This window comes from Neovison vison, chromosome 11, assembly GCF_020171115.1.
Source record: "Neovison vison isolate M4711 chromosome 11, ASM_NN_V1, whole genome shotgun sequence".
NCBI classification, from domain to species: domain Eukaryota; kingdom Metazoa; phylum Chordata; class Mammalia; order Carnivora; family Mustelidae; genus Neogale; species Neogale vison.
This window is the reverse complement of record NC_058101.1, coordinates 218868009-218887377: the sequence shown is the minus strand read 5'-3', so window position 1 is coordinate 218887377 and position 19369 is coordinate 218868009.

Below are 19369 nucleotides of genomic sequence, written 5' to 3'. Positions count from 1 at the left end.
AGCTGTTTCTGCGAGTTGAAGCTATGGCGCTTGGTGGCAAGCCCAAGTCTGCCCTAGGCACAGGTGGTCAAGGAGACGCTGTCCCCTTGGGACCAGAGACACAGGACAGGCCTGCCTTCTGCCCAGACTCCTTCCTCAGTGTGGAGCACACCTGCCTGCCATAGTCATACTCTTCTGTCACCTTAGCAGCCAGGCCTCCGACCCTCAGCACAGGTAGATGGTGACACTTGTCTTACAACGGGCCCGCTGTTCCTGCCAGTGCCAACTCTCCTGCATCGCGAACGTTTCCCGAACACAAAGCCAACGGCTCCTTCTCTTTGCCCGTGGCAGCGTGCTGCACCTTCCCCAGACTTGCTCTTGGGGAGCACGGTGACAGACGTGTCCCTTTCCTTAAGGCCCTTTCCAGAGGTGCAACCACGCTTCTCTCTCTGGCAGAGGGGATGCTAGGTGAAAGAAAATTTCGCTCCATGCGGGTATCTTGCACTGTCCTGAGCAGAGTAGCTCAGGCAAGAAGCAGCAGCTTCCCACAAACCCGACTCTGATTGCCCAACGAATGCTATGCTTTCCCACAGAGGATGCCTGGGCATAGAAGGATTTCGTTCCATGCGGGATTATTACAACGTGCAAGGGAGACTAGATCAGGGAAGCAGCGGCAGCATACCTCAGACGCGACTCTGTTTTCACAAGTAGCTGGTGACTCTTGTCTTACAACAGGCCGGCTGTTCCTGCCAGTGCCATCTCTCCTGCTTCGCGACCGTGCCCCGACCACAAAGCCAAGGGCTCCTCTTTGCCCGTGGCAGCGTGCTGCACCTTCCCCAGACTTGCTCTTGGGGAGCACGGTGACAGACGTGTCCCTTTCCTTAAGGCCCTTTCCAGAGGTGCAACCACGCTTCTCTCTCTGGCAGAGGGGATGCTAGGTGAAAGAAAATTTCGCTCCATGCGGGTATCTTGCACTGTCCTGAGCAGAGTAGCTCAGGCAAGAAGCAGCAGCTTCCCACAAACCCGACTCTGATTGCCCAACGAATGCTATGCTTTCCCAGAGAGGATGCCTGGGCATAGAAGGATTTCGTTCCATGCGGGTTTATTACAACGTGCAGGGGAGACTAGCTCAGGGAAGCAGCAGCAGCATCCCTCAGACGCGACTCTGATTTCCCAACGAAAGCTGTGCCTTCCCAGAGGGGATGCCCGGGCAAAGAGGCTTTCGCTCTATGCGGGGCTCCCCCACCGTCCTACGAATACTAGGCTAAGGCAAGCAGCCACAGCAGCCTACAGATCCGACTCTGATTTACCAGCTACTGCTATACGTTCGCAGAGGTTTTCAGCTGGCGCGAACTGCCCTTCGCTGCTGCTTCAAAGCAAGGCTTTGGGCATTCGCTCTGACACTTCAAAGAAGAAGGGCTGCGGGAGAGCTAGTGTATCTTGGGCCTTGCTTTCCGGGGCTCCATGTTCGCGCCGTGCGTTCTCCCTGACAAGACGAACTAAGCAGGGTCAATCACAAACCTACAGCAGTGTGCGTTGCCTAGGATGGCACTCTATGCTCACTTCATGTCCTGGCATAGGCAAGGCTAGGCCTTTTGCACTAGCGCTCGCGTGGAATCGGGGACTAAGCCAGTGCCTTCCCCACAGGAGAGGAGAGTCGACATGAACCCTGCACACTGCCCGTGCACGGGGATGGGGATCTGTTTGGGTCTGTCCCCCCTGCTACCCCGGCACACTTCCTGACACCAACAACGTTGTCACATCTTGGAGGAAGACGGCATCGGACTGCCCGTTCGTCCAGGGAGCTGTTTCTGCGAGTTGCGGCTATGGCGCTTGGTGGCAAGCCCAAGTCTGCCCTAGGCAGAGGGGGTCAAGGAGACGCTGTCCCCTTGGGACCAGAGACACAGGACCGGCCTGCCTTCTGCACAGACTCCTTCCTCAGTGTGGAGCACGCGTGCCTGCCCTAGTCGTACTCTTCTGTCACCTTAGCAGCCAGGCCTCCGTCCCTCAGCACAGGTAGATGGTGACACTTGTCTTACAACGGGCCCGCTGTTCCTGCCAGTGCCAACTCTCCTGCATCGCGACCGTTTCCCGAACACAAAGCCAACGGCTCCTTCTCTTTGCCCGTGGCAGCGTGCTGCACCTTCCCCAGACTTGCTCTTGGGGAACACGGTACAGACGTGTCCCTTTCCTTAAGGCCCTTTCCAGAGGTGCAACCACGCTTCTCTCTCTGGCAGAGGGGATGCTAGGTGAAAGGGAATTTCGCTCCATGCGGGTATCTTGCACTGTCCTCAGCAGGATAGCTCAGGCAAGAAGCAGCAGCTTCCTAAAAACCCGACACTGATTGCCCAACGAATGCTCTGCTTTCTCAGAGAGGAGGCCTGGCCATAGATGATTTCGCTCCATGCGGGTTTATTACAATTTGCAGGGAAGTCTAACTCAGGCAAGCAGCAACAGCATCCCTCAGAAGCGACTCTGATTTCCCAACGAAAGCTGTGCCTTCCCAAAGGGGATGCCCGGGCAAAGTGGCTTTCGCTCTATGCGGGGCTCTCCCACCGTCCTACGAATACTAGGCTAAGGCAAGCAGCCACAGCAGCCTACAGATCTGACTCTGATTTACCAACTGAACTAAGCAGGCACAATCAAAAACCAACAGCAGCGTGCGTTGCCTAGGATGGCACTCTATGCTCACTTCATGTCCTGGCATAGGCAAGGCTAGGCCTTTTGCACTAGCGCTCGTGTGGATTCGGGGACTAAGCCAGTGCCTTCCCCACAGGAGAGGAGAGTCGACATGAACCCTGCACACTGCCCGTGCACTGGGCTGGGGATCTGTTTGGGTCTGTCCCCCCTGCTACCCCGGCACACTTCCTGACACCAACAACGTTGTCACATCTTGGAGTAAGAAGGCATCGGACTGCCCGTTCGTCCAGGGAGCTGTTTCTGCGAGTTGAAGCTTTGGCGCTTGGTGGCAAGCCCAAGTCTGCCCTATGCACATGTGGTCAAGGAGACGCTGTCCCCTTGGGACCAGAGACACAAGACAGGCCTGCCTTCTGCCCAGACTCCTTCCTCAGTGTGGAGCACACCTGCCTGCCATAGTCATACTCTTCTGTCACCTTAGCAGCCAGGCCTCCGACCCTCAGCACAGGTAGATGGTGACACTTGTCTTACAACGGGCCCGCTGTTCTTGCCAGTGCCAACTCTCCTTCATCGCGACCGTTTCCCGAACACAAAGCCAACGGCTCCTTCTCTTTGCCCGTGGCAGCGTGATGCACCTTCCCCAGACTTGCTCTTGGGGAGCACAGTGACAGACGTGTCCCTTTCCATAAGGCCCTTTCCAGAGGTTCAACCACGCTTCTCTCTCTGGCAGAGGGGATGCTAGGTAAAAGAAAATTTCGCTCCATGCGGGTATCTTGCACTGTCCTGAGCAGAGTAGCTCAGGCAAGAAGCAGCAGCTTCCCAAAACCCCGACTCAGATTGCCCAACGAATGCTATGCTTTCCCAGAGAGGATGCCTGGACATAGAAGGATTTCGATCCATGCGGGTTTATTACAACATGCAGGGGAGACTAGCTAAGGGAAGCAGCAGCAGCATCCCTCAGATGCGACTCTGATTTCCCAACGAAAGCTGTGCCTTCCCAGAGGGGATGCCCGGGCAAAGAGGCTTTCGCTCTATGCGGGGCTCTCCAAACGTCCTACGAATACTAGGCTTAGGCAAGCAGCCACAGCAGCCTACAGATCCGACTCTGATTTACCAGCTACTGCTATACGTTAGCAGAGGTATTCAGCTGGCGCGAACTGCCCTTCGCTGCTGCTTCACAGCAAGGCTTTGGGCATTCGCTCTGAGACTTCAAAGAAGAAGAGCTGCGGGAGAGCTAGTGTATCTTGGGCCTTGCTTTCCGGGGCTCCATGTTCGCGCCATGCGTTCTCACTGCCAAGCCGAACTAAGCAGGGTCAATCACAAACCTACAGCAGTGTGCGTTGCCTAGGATGGCACTCTATGCTCACTTCATGTCCTGGCATAGGCAAGGCTAGGCCTTTTGCACTAGCGCTCGCGTGGAATCGGGGACTAAGCCAGTGCCTTCCCCACAGGAGAGGAGAGTCGACATGAACCCTGCACACTGCCCGTGCACGGGGATGGGGATCTGTTTGGGTCTGTCCCCCCTGCTACCCCGGCACACTTCCTGACACCTACAACGTTGTCACATCTTGGAGGAAGACGGCATCGGACTGCCCGTTCGTCCAGGGAGCTGTTTCTGCGAGTTGCGGCTATGGCGCTTGGTGGCAAGCCCAAGTCTGCCCTAGGCAGAGGGGGTCAAGGAGACGCTGTCCCCTTGGGACCAGAGACACAGGACCGGCCTGCCTTCTGCACAGACTCCTTCCTCAGTGTGGAGCACGCGTGCCTGCCCTAGTCGTACTCTTCTGTCACCTTAGCAGCCAGGCCTCCGTCCCTCAGCACAGGTAGATGGTGACACTTGTCTTACAACGGGCCCGCTGTTCCTGCCAGGGCCAACTCTCCTGCATCGCGACTGTTTCCCGAACACAAAGCCAACGGCTCCTTCTCTTTGCCCGTGGCAGCGTGCTGCACCTTCCCCAGACTTGCTCTTGGGGAGCACGGTGACAGACGTGTCCCTTTCCTTAAGCCCCTTTCCAGAGGTGCATCCACGCTTCTCTCTCTGGCAGAGGGGATGCTAGGTGAAAGGGAATTTCGCTCCATGCGGGTATCTTGCACTGTCCTCAGCAGAATAGCTCAGGCAAGAAGCAGCAGCTTCCTAAAAACCCGACACTGATTGCCCAACGAATGCTCTGCTTTCTCAGAGAGGAGGCCTGGCCATAGATGATTTCGCTCCATGCGGGTTTATTACAATTTGCAGGGAAGTCTAACTCAGGCAAGCAGCAACAGCATCCCTCAGACGCGACTCTGATTTCCCAACGAAAGCTGTGACTTCCCAAAAGGGATGCCCGGGCAAAGTGGCTTTCGCTCTATGCGGGGCTCTCCCACCGTCCTACGAATACTAGGCTAAGGCAAGCAGCCACAGCAGCCTACAGATCTGACTCTGATTTACCAACTGAACTAAGCAGGCACAATCAAAAACCAACAGCAGCGTGCGTTGCCTAGGATGGCACTCTATGCTCACTTCATGTCCTGGCATAGGCAAGGCTATGCCTTTTGCACTAGCGCTCGCGCGGAATCGGGAACTAAGCAAGTGCCTTCCCCACAGGAGAGGAGAGTCGACATGAACCCTGCACACTGCCCGTGCACTGGGCTGGGGATCTGTTTGGGTCTGTCCCCCCTCCTACCCCGGCACACTTCCTGACACCAACAACGTTGTCACATCTTGAGGAAGACAGCATCGGACTGCCCGTTCGTCCAGGGAGCTGTTTCTGCGAGTTGAAGCTATGGCGCTTGGTGGCAAGCCCAAGTCTGCCCTGGGCACAGGTGGTCAAGGAGACGCTGTCCCCTTGGGACCAGAGACACAGGACAGGCCTGCCTTCTGCTCAGACTCCTTCCTCAGTGTGGAGCACACCTGCCTGCCATAGTCATACTCTTCTGTCACCTTAGCAGCCAGGCCTCCGACCCTCAGCACAGGTAGATGGTGACACTTGTCTTACAACGGGCCCGCTGTTCCTGCCAGTGCCAACTCTCCTGCATCGCGAACGTTTCCCGAACACAAAGCCAACGGCTCCTTCTCTTTGCCCGTGGCAGCGTGCTGCACCTTCCCCAGACTTGCTCTTGGGGAGCACGGTGACAGACGTGCCCCTTTCCATAAGGCCCTTTCCAGAGGTGCAACCACGCTTCTCTCTCTGGCAGAGGGGATGCTAGGTAAAATATAATTTCGCTCCATGCGGGTATCTTGCACTGTCCTGAGCAGACTAGCTCAGGCAAGAAGCAGCAGCTTCCCACAAACCCGACACTGATTGCCCAACGAATGCTATGCTTTCACAGAGAGGATGCCTGGGCATAGAAGGATTTCATTCCACGCGGTATTATTACAACGTGCAAGGGAGACTAGATCAGGGAAGCAGCGGCAGCATACCTCAGACGCGACTCTGTTTTCACAAGTAGCTGGTGACTCTTGTCTTACAACAGGCCGGCTGTTCCTGCCAGTGCCATCTCTCCTGCTTCGCGACCGTGCCCCGACCACAAAGCCAAGGGCTCCTCTTTGCCCGTGGCAGCGTGCTGCACCTTCCCCAGACTTGCTCTTGGGGAGCACGGTGACAGACGTGTCCCTTTCCTTAAGGCCCTTTCCAGAGGTGCAACCACGCTTCTCTCTCTGGCAGAGGGGATGCTAGGTGAAAGAAAATTTCGCTCCATGCGGGTATCTTGCACTGTCCTGAGCAGAGTAGCTCAGGCAAGAAGCAGCAGCTTCCCACAAACCCGACTCTGATTGCCCAACGAATGCTATGCTTTCCCAGAGAGGATGCCTGGGCATAGAAGGATTTCGTTCCATGCGGGTTTATTACAACGTGCAGGGGAGACTAGCTCAGGGAAGCAGCAGCAGCATCCCTCAGACGCGACTCTGATTTCCCAACGAAAGCTGTGCCTTCCCAGAGGGGATGCCCGGGCAAAGAGGCTTTCGCTCTATGCGGGGCTCTCCCACCGTCCTACGAATACTAGGCTAAGGCAAGCAGCCACAGCAGCCTACAGATCCGACTCTGATTTACCAGCTACTGCTATACGTTCGCAGAGGTTTTCAGCTGGCGCGAACTGCCCTTCGCTGCTGCTTCACAGCAAGGCTTTGGGCATTCGCTCTGACACTTCAAAGAAGAAGAGCTGCGGGAGAGCTAGTGTATCTTGGGCCTTGCTTTCCGGGGCTCCATGTTCGCGCCGTGCGTTCTCCCTGCCAAGCCGAACTAAGCAGGGTCAATCACAAACCTACAGCAGTGTGCGTTGCCTAGGATGGCACTCTATGCTCACTTCATGTCCTGGCATAGGCAAGGCTAGGCCTTTTGCACTAGCGCTCGCGTGGAATCGGGGACTAAGCCAGTGCCTTCCCCACAGGAGAGGAGAGTCGACATGAACCCTGCACACTGCCCGTGCACGGGGATGGGGATCTGTTTGGGTCTGTCCCCCCTGCTACCCCGGCACACTTCCTGACACCAACAACGTTGTCACATCTTGGAGGAAGACGGCATCGGACTGCCCGTTCGTCCAGGGAGCTGTTTCTGCGAGTTGCGGCTATGGCGCTTGGTGGCAAGCCCAAGTCTGCCCTAGGCAGAGGGGGTCAAGGAGACGCTGTCCCCTTGGGACCAGAGACACAGGACCGGCCTGCCTTCTGCACAGACTCCTTCCTCAGTGTGGAGCACGCGTGCCTGCCCTAGTCGTACTCTTCTGTCACCTTAGCAGCCAGGCCTCCGTCCCTCAGCACAGGTAGATGGTGACACTTGTCTTACAACGGGCCCGCTGTTCCTGCCAGTGCCAACTCTCCTGCATCGCGACCGTTTCCCGAACACAAAGCCAACGGCTCCTTCTCTTTGCCCGTGGCAGCAGGCTGCACCTTCCCCAGACTTGCTCTTGGGGAGCACGGTGACAGACGTGTCCCTTTCCTTAAGCCCCTTTCCAGAGGTGCAACCACGCTTCTCTCTCTGGCAGAGGGGATGCTAGGTGAAAGGGAATTTCGCTCCATGCGGGTATCTTGCACTGTCCTCAGCAGAATAGAACAGGCAAGAAGCAGCAGCTTCCTAAAAACCCGACACTGATTGCCTAACGAAGCTCTGCTTTCTCAGAGTGGAGGCCTGGCCATAGATGATTTCGCTCCATGCGGGTTTATTACAATTTGCAGGGAAGTCTAACTCAGGCAAGCAGCAACAGCATCCCTCAGACGCGACTCTGATTTCCCAACGAAAGCTGTGACTTCCCAAAGGGGTTGCCCGGGCAAAGTGGCTTTCGCTCTATGCGGGGCTCTCCCACCGTCCTACGAATACTAGGCTAAGGCAAGCAGTCACAGCAGCCTACAGATCTGACTCTGATTTGCCAACTGAACTAAGCAGGCACAATCAAAAACCAACAGCAGCGTGCGTTGCCTAGGATGGCACTCTATGCTCACTTCATGTCCTGGCATAGGCAAGGCTAGGCCTTTTGCACTAGCGCTCGCGTGGAATCGGGGACTAACCCAGTAACTTCCCCACAGGAGAGGAGAGTCGACATGAACCCTGCACACTGCCCGTGCACGGGGATGGGGATCTGTTTGGGTCTGTCCCCCCTGCTGCCCCGGCACACTTCCTGACACCAACAACGTTGTCACATCTTGGAGGAAGACGGCATCGGACTGCCCGTTCGTCCAGGGAGCTGTTTCTGCGAGTTGAAGCTATGGCGCTTGGTGGCAAGCCCAAGTCTGCCCTAGGCACAGGTGGTCAAGGAGACGCTGTCCCCTTGGGACCAGAGACACAGGACCGGCCTGCCTTCTGCCCAGACTCCTTCCTCAGTGTGGAGCACACCTGCCTGCCATAGTCATACTCTTCTGTCACCTTAGCAGCCAGGCCTCCGACCCTCAGCACAGGTAGATGGTGACACTTGTCTTACAACGGGCCCGCTGTTCCTGCCAGTGCCAACTCTCCTGCATCGCGACCGTTTCCCGAACACAAAGCCAACGGCTCCTTCTCTTTGCCCGAGGCAGCGTGATGCACCTTCCCCAGACTTGCTCTTGGGGAGCACAGTGACAGACGTGTCCCTTTCCATAAGGCCCTTTCCAGAGGTGCAACCACGCTTCTCTCTCTGGCAGAGGGGATGCTAGGTAAAAGATAATTTCGCTCCATCGGGTATCTTGCACTGTCCTGAGCAGACTAGCTCAGGCAAGAAGCAGCAGCTTCCCACAAACCCGACTCTGATTGCCCAACGAATGCTATGCTTTCCCAGAGAGGATGCCTGGGCATAGAAGGATTTCATTCCATGCGGGATTATGACAACGTGCAGGGGAGACTAGATCAGGGAAGCAGCAGCAGCATCCCTCAGACGCGACTCTGTTTTCACAAGTAGCTGGTGACACTTGTCTTACAACGGGCCCGCTGTTCCTGCCAGTGCCAACTCTCCTGCATCGCGACCGTTTCCCGAACATAAAGCCAACGGCTCCTTCTCTTTGCCCGTGGCAGCGTGCTGCACCTTCCCCAGACTTGCTCTTGGGGAGCACGGTGACAGACGTGTCCCTTTCCTTAAGGCCCTTTCCAGAGGTGCAACCACGCTTCTCTCTCTGGCAGAGGGGATGCTAGGTGAAAGGGAATTTCGCTCCATGCGGGTATCTTGCACTGTCCTCAGCAGAATAGCTCAGGCAAGAAGCAGCAGCTTCCTAAAAACCCGACACTGATTGCCCAACGAATGCTCTGCTTTCTCAGAGAGGAGGCCTGGCCATAGATGATTTCGCTCCATGCGGGTTTATTACAATTTGCAGGGAAGTCTAACTCAGGCAAGCAGCAACAGCATCCCTCAGAAGCGACTCTGATTTCCCAACGAAAGCTGTGCCTTCCCAAAGGGGATGCCCGGGCAAAGTGGCTTTCGCTCTATGCGGGGCTCTCCCACCGTCCTACGAATACTAGGCTAAGGCAAGCAGCCACAGCAGCCTACAGATCTGACTCTGATTTACCAACTGAACTAAGCAGGCACAATCAAAAACCAACAGCAGCGTGCGTTGCCTAGGATGGCACTCTATGCTCACTTCATGTCCTGGCATAGGCAAGGCTAGGGCTTTTGCACTAGCGCTCGTGTGGATTCGGGGACTAAGCCAGTGCCTTCCCCACAGGAGAGGAGAGTCGACATGAACCCTGCACACTGCCCGTGCACTGGGCTGGGGATCTGTTTGGGTCTGTCCCCCCTGCTACACCGGCACACTTCCTGACACCAACAACGTTGTCACATCTTGGAGTAAGAAGGCATCGGACTGCCCGTTCGTCCAGGGAGCTGTTTCTGCGAGTTGAAGCTATGGCGCTTGGTGGCAAGCCCAAGTCTGCCCTAGGCACATGTGGTCAAGGAGACGCTGTCCCCTTGGGACCAGAGACACAAGACAGGCCTGCCTTCTGCCCAGACTCCTTCCTCAGTGTGGAGCACACCTGCCTGCCATAGTCATACTCTTCTGTCACCTTAGCAGCCAGGCCTCCGACCCTCAGCACAGGTAGATGGTGACACTTGTCTTACAACGGGCCCGCTGTTCTTGCCAGTGCCAACTCTCCTTCATCGCGATCGTTTCCCGAACACAAAGCCAACGGTCCTTCTCTTTGCCCGTGGCAGCGTGATGCACCTTCCCCAGACTTGGTCTTGGGGAGCACAGTGACAGACGTGTCCCTTTCCATAAGGCCCTTTCCAGAGGTTCAACCACGCTTCTCTCTCTGGCAGAGGGGATGCTAGGTAAAAGATAACTTCGCTCCATGCGGTATCTTTCACTGTCCTGAGCAGACTAGCTTAGGCAAGAAGCAGCAGCTTCACACAAACCAGACTCTGAATGCCCAACGAATGCTATGCTTTCCCAGAGAGGATGCCTGGGCATAGAAGGATTTCATTCCAGGCGGGATTATTACAACGTGCAGGGGAGACTAGATCAGAGAAGCAGCAGCAGCATCCCTCAGACGCGACTCTGTTTTCACAAGTAGCTGGTGACACTTGTCTTACAACGGGCCCGCTGTTCCTGCCAGTGCCAACTCTCCTGCATCGTGACAGTTTCCCGAACACAGAGCCAACGGCTCCTTCTTTTTGCCCGTGGCAGCGTGATGCACCTTCCCCAGACTTGCTCTTGGGGAGCACGGTGACAGACGTGTCCCTTTCCTTAAGGCCCTTTCCAGAGGTGCAACCACGCTTCTCTCTCTGGCATAGGGGATGCTAGGTAAAAGAAAATTTCGCTCCATGCCGGTATCTTGCACTGTCCTGAGCAGACTAGCTCAGGCAAGAAGCAGCAGCTTCCCACAAACCCGACTCTGATTGCCCAACGAATGTTATGCTTTCCCAGTGAGGATGCCTGGGCATAGAAGGATTTCGTTCCATGCGGGATTATTACAACGTGCAGGGGACACTAGATCAGGGAAGCAGCAGCAGCATACCTCAGACGCGACTCTGTTTTCACAAGTAGCTGGTGACTCTTGTCTTACAACAGGCCCGCTGTTCCTGCCAGTGCCAACTCTCCTGCATCGCGACCGTTTCCCGAACTCAAAGCGAACGGCTCCTTCTCTTTGCCTGTGGCAGCGTGCTGCACCTTCCACAGACTTGCTCTTGGGGAGCACGGTTACAGACGTGTCCCTTTCCTTAAGGCCTTTCCAGAGGTGCAACCACGCTTCTCTCTCTGGCAGAGGGGATGCTAGGTGAAAGAATATTTCGCTCCATGCGGGTATCTTGCACTGTCCTGAGCAGAGTAGCTCAGGCAAGAAGCAGCAGCTTCCCACAAACCCGACTCTGATTGCCCAACGAATGCTATGCTTTCCCAGAGAGGATGCCTGGGCATAGAAGGATTTCGTTCCATGCGGGTTTATTACAACGTGCAGGGGAGACTAGATCAGGGAAGCAGCAGCAGCATCCCTCAGATGTGACTCTGATTTCCCAACGAAAGCTGTGCCTTCCCAGAGGGGATGCCCGGGCAAAGAGGCTTTCGCTCTATGCGGGGCTCTCCCACCGTCCTACGAATACTAGGCTAAGGCAAGCAGCCACAGCAGCCTACAGATCCGACTCTGATTTACCAGCTACTGCTATACGTTCGCCGAGGTTTTCAGCTGGCGCGAACTGCCCTTCGCTGCTGCTTCACAGCAAGGCTTTGGGCATTCGCTCTGACACTTCAAAGAAGAAGAGCTGCGGGAGAGCTAGTGTATCTTGGGCTTTGCTTTCCGGGGCTCCATGTTCGCGCCGTGCGTTCTCCCTGCCAAGCCGAACTAAGCAGGGTCAATCACAAACCTACAGCAGTGTGCGTTGCCTAGGATGGCACTCTATGCTCACTTCATGTCCTGGCATAGGCAAGGCTAGGCCTTTTGCACTAGAGCTCGCGTGGAATCGGGGACTAAGCCAGTGCCTTCCCCACAGGAGAGGAGAGTCGACATGAACCCTGCACACTGCCCGTGCACGGGGATGGGGATCTGTTTGGGTCTGTCCCCCCTCCTACCCCGGCACACTTCCTGACACCAACAACGTTGTCACATCTTGGAGGAAGACGGCATCGGACTGCCGTTCGTCCAGGGAGCTGTTTCTGCGAGTTGAAGCTATGGCGCTTGGTGGCAAGCCCAAGTCTGCCCTAGGCACAGGTGGTCAAGGAGACGCTGTCCCCTTTGGACCAGAGACACAGGACAGGCCTGCCTTCTGCCCAGACTCCTTCCTCAGTGTGGAGCACACCTGCCTGCCATAGTCATACTCTTCTGTCACCTTAGCAGCCAGGCCTCCGACCCTCAGCACAGGTAGATGGTGACACTTGTCTTACAACGGGCCCGCTGTTCCTGCCAGTGCCAACTCTCCTTCATCGCGACCGTTTCCCGAACACAAAGCCAACGGCTCCTTCTCTTTGCCCGTGGCAGCGTGATGCACCTTCCCCAGACTTGCTCTTGGGGAGCACAGTGACAGACGTGTCCCTTTCCATAAGGCCCTTTCCAGAGGTGCAACCACGCTTCTCTCTCTGGCAGAGGGGATGCTAGGTAAAAGATAATTTCGCTCCATGCGGGTATCTTGCACTGTCCTGAGCACACTAGCTCAGGCAAGAAGCAGCAGCTTCCCACAAACCCGACTCTGATTGCCCAACGAATGCTATGCTTTCCCAGAGAGGGTGCCTGGGCATAGAAGGATTTCATTCCATGCGGGATTATGACAACGTGCAGGGGAGACTAGATCAGGGAAGCAGCAGCAGCATCCCTCAGACGCGACTCTGTTTTCACAAGTAGCTGGTGAAACTTGTCTTACAACGGGCCCACTGTTCCTGCCAGTGCCAACTCTCCTGCATCGCGACCGTTGCTGAACACAAAGCCAACGGCTCCTTCTCTTTGCCCGTGGCAGCGTGCTGCACCTTCCCCAGACTTGCTCTTGGGGAGCACGGTGACAGACGTGTCCCTTTCCTTAAGCCCCTTTCCAGAGGTGCAACCACGCTTCTCTCTCTGGCAGAGGGGATGCTAGGTGAAAGGGAATTTCGCTCCATGCGGGTATCTTGCACTGTCCTCAGCAGAATAGCTCAGGCAAGAAGCAGCAGCTTCCTAAAAACCCGACACTGATTGCCCAACGAATGCTCTGCTTTCTCAGAGAGGAGGCCTGGCCATAGATGATTTCGCTCCATGCGGGTTTATTACAATTTGCAGGGAAGTCTAACTCAGGCAAGCAGCAACAGCATCCCTCAGAAGCGACTCTGATTTCCCAACGAAAGCTGTGACTTCCCAAAGGGGATGCCCGGGCAAAGTGGCTTTCGCTCTATGCGGGGCTCTCCCAACGTCCTACGAATACTAGGCTAAGGCAAGCAGCCACAGCAGCCTACAGATCTGACTCTGATTTACCAACTGAACTAAGCAGGCACAATCAAAAACCAACAGCAGCGTGCGTTGCCTAGGATGGCACTCTATGCTCACTTCATGTCCTGGCATAGGCAAGGCTAGGCCTTTTGCACTAGCGCTCTCGTGGAATCGGGGACTAAGCCAGTGCCTTCCCCACAGGAGAGGAGAGTCGACATGAACCCTGCACACTGCCCGTGCACTGGGCTGGGGATCTGTTTGGGTCTGTCCCCCCTGCTGCCCCGGCACACTTCCTGACACCAACAACGTTGTCACATCTTGGAGGACGACGGCATCGGACTGCCCGTTCGTCCAGGGAGCTGTTTCTGCGAGTTGAAGCTATGGCGCTTGGTGGCAAGCCCAAGTCTGCCCTAGGCACAGGTGGTCAAGGAGACGCTGTCCCCTTGGGACCAGAGACACAGGACAGGCCTGCCTTCTGCCCAGACTCCTTCCTCAGTGTGGAGCACACCTGCCTGCCATAGTCATACTCTTCTGTCACCTTAGCAGCCAGGCCTCCGACCCTCAGCACAGGTAGATGGTGACACTTGTCTTACAACGGGCCCGCTGTTCCTGCCAGTGCCAACTCTCCTGCATCGCGACCGTTTCCCGAACACAAAGCCAACGGCTCCTTCTCTTTGCCCGTGGCAGCGTGCTGCACCTTCCCCAGACTTGCTCTTGGGGAGCACGGTGACAGACGTGTCCCTTTCCTTAAGGCCCTTTCCAGAGGTGCAACCACGCTTCTCTCTCTGGCAGAGGGGATGCTAGGTGAAAGAAAATTTCGCTCCATGCGGGTATCTTGCACTGTCCTGAGCAGAGTAGCTCAGGCAAGAAGCAGCAACTTCTCACAAACCCGACTCTGATTGCCCAACGAATGCTATGCTTTCCCAGAGAGGATGCTTGGGCATAGAAGGATTTCGTTCCATGCGGGTTTATTACAACGTGCAGGGGAGACTAGCTCAGGGAAGCAGCAGCAGCATCCCTCAGACGCGACTCTGATTTCCCAACGAAAGCTGTGCCTTCCCAGAGGGGATGCCCGGGCAAAGAGGCTTTCGCTCTATGCGGGGCTCTCCCACCGTCCTACGAATACTAGGCTAAGGCAAGCAGCCACAGAAGCCTACAGATCCGACTCTGATTTACCAGCTACTGCTATACGTTCGCAGAGGTTTTCAGCTGGCGCGAACTGCCCTTCGCTGCTGCTTCACAGCAAGGCTTTGGGCATTCGCTCTGACACTTCAAAGAAGAAGAGCTGCGGGAGAGCTAGTGTATCTTGGGCCTTGCTTTCCGGGGCTCCATGTTCGCGCCGTGCATTCTCCCTGCCAAGCCGAACTAAGCAGGGTCAATCACAAACCTACAGCAGTGTGCGTTGCCTAGGATGGCACTCTATGCTCACTTCATGTCCTGGCATAGGCAAGGCTAGGCCTTTTGCACTAGCGCTCGCGTGGAATCGGGGACTAAGCCAGTGCCTTCCCCACAGGAGAGGAGAGTCGACATGAACCCTGCACACTGCCCGTGCACGGGGATGGGGATCTGTTTGGGTCTGTCCCCCCTCCTACCCCGGCACACTTCCTGACACCTACAACGTTGTCACATCTTGGAGGAAGACGGCATCGGACTGCCCGTTCGTCCAGGGAGCTGTTTCTGCGAGTTGCGGCTATGGCGCTTGGTGGCAAGCCCAAGTCTGCCCTAGGCAGAGGGGGTCAAGGAGACGCTGTCCCCTTGGGACCAGAGACACAGGACCGGCCTGCCTTCTGCACAGACTCCTTCCTCAGTGTGGAGCACGCGTGCCTGCCCTAGTCGTACTCTTCTGTCACCTTAGCAGCCAGGCCTCCGTCCCTCAGCACAGGTAGATGGTGACACTTGTCTTACAACGGGCCCGCTGTTCCTGCCAGGGCCAACTCTCCTGCATCGCGACCGTTTCCCGAACACAAAGCCAACGGCTCCTTCTCTTTGCCCGTGGCAGCGTGCTGCACCTTCCCCAGACTTGCTCTTGGGGAGCACGGTGACAGACGTGTCCCTTTCCTTAAGCCCCTTTCCAGAGGTGCAACCACGCTTCTCTCTCTGGCAGAGGGGATGCTAGGTGAAAGGGAATTTCGCTCCATGCGGGTATCTTGCACTGTCCTCAGCAGAATAGCTCAGGCAAGAAGCAGCAGCTTCCTAAAAACCCGACACTGATTGCCCAACGTATGCTCTGCTTTCTCAGAGAGGAGGCCTGGCCATAGATGATTTCGCTCCATGCGGGTTTATTACAATTTGCAGGGAAGTCTAACTCAGGCAAGCAGCAACAGCATCCCTCAGACGCGACTCTGATTTCCCAACGAAAGCTGTGACTTCCCAAAGGGGATGCCCGGGCAAAGTGGCTTTCGCTCTATGCGGGGCTCTCCCACCGTCCTACGAATACTAGGCTAAGGCAAGCAGCCACAGCAGCCTACAGATCTGACTCTGATTTACCAACTGAACTAAGCAGGCACAATCAAAAACCAACAGCAGCGTGTGTTGCCTAGGATGGCACTCTATGCTCACTTCATGTCCTGTCATAGGCAAGGCTAGGCCTTTTGCACTAGCGCTCGTGTGGAATCGGGGACTAAGCCACTGCCTTCCCCACAGGAGAGGAGAGTCGACATGAACCCTGCACACTGCCCGTGCACTGGGCTGGGGATCTGTTTGGCTCTGTCCCCCCTCCTACCCAGGCACACTTCCTGACACCAACAACGTTGTCACATCTTGGAGGAAGACGGCATCGGACTGCCCGTTCGTCCAGGGAGCTGTTTCTGCGAGTTGAAGCTATGGCGCTTGGTGGCAAGCCCAAGTCTGCCCTAGGCACAGGTGGTCAAGGAGACGCTGTCCCCTTGGGACCAGAGACACAGGACAGGCCTGCCTTCTGCCCAGACTCCTTCCTCAGTGTGGAGCACACCTGCCTGCCATAGTCATACTCTTCTGTCACCTTAGCAGCCAGGCCTCCGACCCTCAGCACAGGTAGATGGTGACACTTGTCTTACAACGGGCCCGCTGTTCCTGCCAGTGCCAACTCTCCTGCATCGCGACCGTTTCCCGAACACAAAGCCAACGGCTCCTTCTCTTTGCCCGTGGCAGCGTGCTGCACCTTCCCCAGACTTGCTCTTGGGGAGCACAGTGACAGACGTGTCCCTTTCCATAAGGCCCTTTCCAGAGGTGCAACCACGCTTCTCTCTCTGGCAGAGGGGATGCTAGGTAAAAGATAATTTCGCTCCATGCGGGTATCTTGCACTGTCCTGAGCAGACTAGCTCAGGCAAGAAGCAGCAGCTTCCCACAAACCCGACTCTGATTGCCCAACGAATGCTATGCTTTCCCAGAGAGGATGCCTGGAGATAGAAGGATTTCATTCCAGGCGGGATTATTACAACGTGCAGGGGAGACTAGATCAGGGAAGCAGCAGCAGCATCCCTCAGACGCTACTCTGTTTTCACAAGTAGCTGGTGACACTTGTCTTACAACGGGCCCGCTGTTCCTGCCAGTGCCAACTCTCCTGCATCGCGACCGTTTCCCGAACACAAAGCCAACGGCTCCTTCTCTTTGCCCGTGGCAGCGTGCTGCACCTTCCCCAGACTTGCTCTTAGGGAGTACGGTGACAGACGTGTCCCTTTCCTTAAGGCCCTTTCCAGAGGTGCAACCACGCTTCTCTCTCTGGCAGAGGGGATGCTAGGTGAAAGAAAATTTCGCTCCATGCGGGTATCTTGCACTGTCCTGAGCAGACTAGCTCAGGCAAGAAGCAGCAGCTTCCCACAAACCCGACTCTGATTGCCCAACGAATGCTATGCTTTCCCAGAGAGGATGCCTGGGCATAGAAGGATTTCGATCCATGCGGGATTATTACAACGTGCAGGGGAGACTAGATCAGGGAAGCAGCAGCAGCATACCTCAGACGCGACTCTGTTTCACAAGTAGCTGGTGACTCTTGTCTTACAACAGGTCCGCTTATCCTGCCAGTGCTATCTCTCCTGCTTCGCGACCGTGCCCCGACCACAAAGCCAAGGGCTCCTCTTTGCCCGTGGCAGCGTGCTGCACCTTCCCCAGACTTGCTCTTGGGGAGCACGGTGACAGACGTGTCCCTTTCCTTAAGGCCCTTTCCAGAGGTGCAACCACGCTTCTCTCTCTGGCAGAGGGGATGCTAGGTGAAAGAAAATTTCGCTCCATGCGGGTATCTTGCACTGTCCTGAGCAGAGTAGCTCAGGCAAGAAGCAGCAGCTTCCCACAAACCCGACTCTGATTGCCCAACGAATGCTATGCTTTCCCAGAGAGGATGCCTGGGCATAGAAGGATTTCGTTCCATGCGGGTTTAGTACAACGTGCAGGGGAGACTAGCTCAGGGAAGCAGCAGCAGCATCCCTCAGACGCGACTCTGATTTCCCAACGAAAGCTGTGCCTTCCCAGAGGGGATGCCCGGGCAAAGAGGCTTTCGCTCTATGCGGGGCTCTCCCACCGTCCTATGAATACTAGGCTAAGGCAAGCAGCCACAGCAGCCTACAGATCCGACTCTGATTTACCAGCTACTGCTATACGTTCGCAGAGGTTTTCAGCTGGCGCGAACTGCCCTTCGCTGCTGCTTCACAGCAAGGCTTTGGGCATTCGCTCTGACACTTCAAAGAAGAAGAGCTGCGGGAGAGCTAGTGTATCTTGGGCCTTGCTTTCCGGGGCTCCATGTTCGCGCCGTGCATTCTCCCTGCCAAGCCGAACTAAGCAGGGTCAATCACAAACCTACAGCAGTGTGCGTTGCCTAGGATGGCACTCTATGCTCACTTCATGTAATGGCATAGGCAAGGCTAGGCCTTTTGCACTAGCGCTCGCGTGGAATCGGGGACTAAGCCAGTGCCTTCCCCACAGGAGAGGAGAGTCTACATGAACCCTGCACACTGCCCGGGCACGGGGATGGGGATCTGTTGGGTCTGTCCCCCCTCCTACCCCGGCACACTTCCTGACACCTACAACGTTGTCACATCTTGGAGGAAGACGGCATCGGACTGCCCGTTCATCCAGGGAGCTGTTTCTGCGAGTTGCGGCTATGGCGCTTGGTGGCAAGCCCAAGTCTGCCCTAGGCAGAGGGGGTCAAGGAGACGCTGTCCCCTTGGGACCAGAGACACAGGACCGGCCTGCCTTCTGCACAGACTCCTTCCTCAGTGTGGAGCACGCGTGCCTGCCCTAGTCGCCCTCTTCTGTCACCTTAGCAGCCAGGCCTCCGTACCTCAGCACAGGTAGATGGTGACACTTGTCTTACAACGGGCCCGCTGTTCCTGCTAGTGCCAACTCTCCTGCATCGCGACCGTTTCCCGAACACAAAGCCAACGGCTCCTTCTCTTTGCCCGAGGCAGCGTGATGCACCTTCCCCAGACTTGCTCTTGGGGAGCACAGTGACAGACGTGTCCCTTTCCATAAGGCCCTTTCCAGAGGTGCAACCACGCTTCTCTCTCTGGCAGAGGGGATGCTAGGTAAAAGATAATTTCGCTCCATCGGGTATCTTGCACTGTCCTGAGCAGACTAGCTCAGGCAAGAAGCAGCAGCTTCCCACAAACCCGACTCTGATTGCCCAACGAATGCTATGCTTTCCCAGAGAGGATGCCTGGGCATAGAAGGATTTCATTCCATGCGGGATTATTACAACGTGCAGGGGAGACTAGATCAGGGAAGCAGCAGCAGCATCCCTCAGACGCGACTCTGTTTTCACAAGTAGCTGGTGACACTTGTCTTACAACGGGCCCGCTGTTCCTGCCAGTGCCAACTCTCCTGCATCGCGACCGTTTCCCGAACATAAAGCCAACGGCTCCTTCTCTTTGCCCGTGGCAGCGTGCTGCACCTTCCCCAGACTTGCTCTTGGGGAGCACGGTGACAGACGTGTCCCTTTCCTTAAGACCCTTTCCAGAGGTGCAACCACGCTTCTCTCTCTGGCAGAGGGGATGCTAGGTGAAAGGGAATTTCGCTCCATGCGGGTATCTTG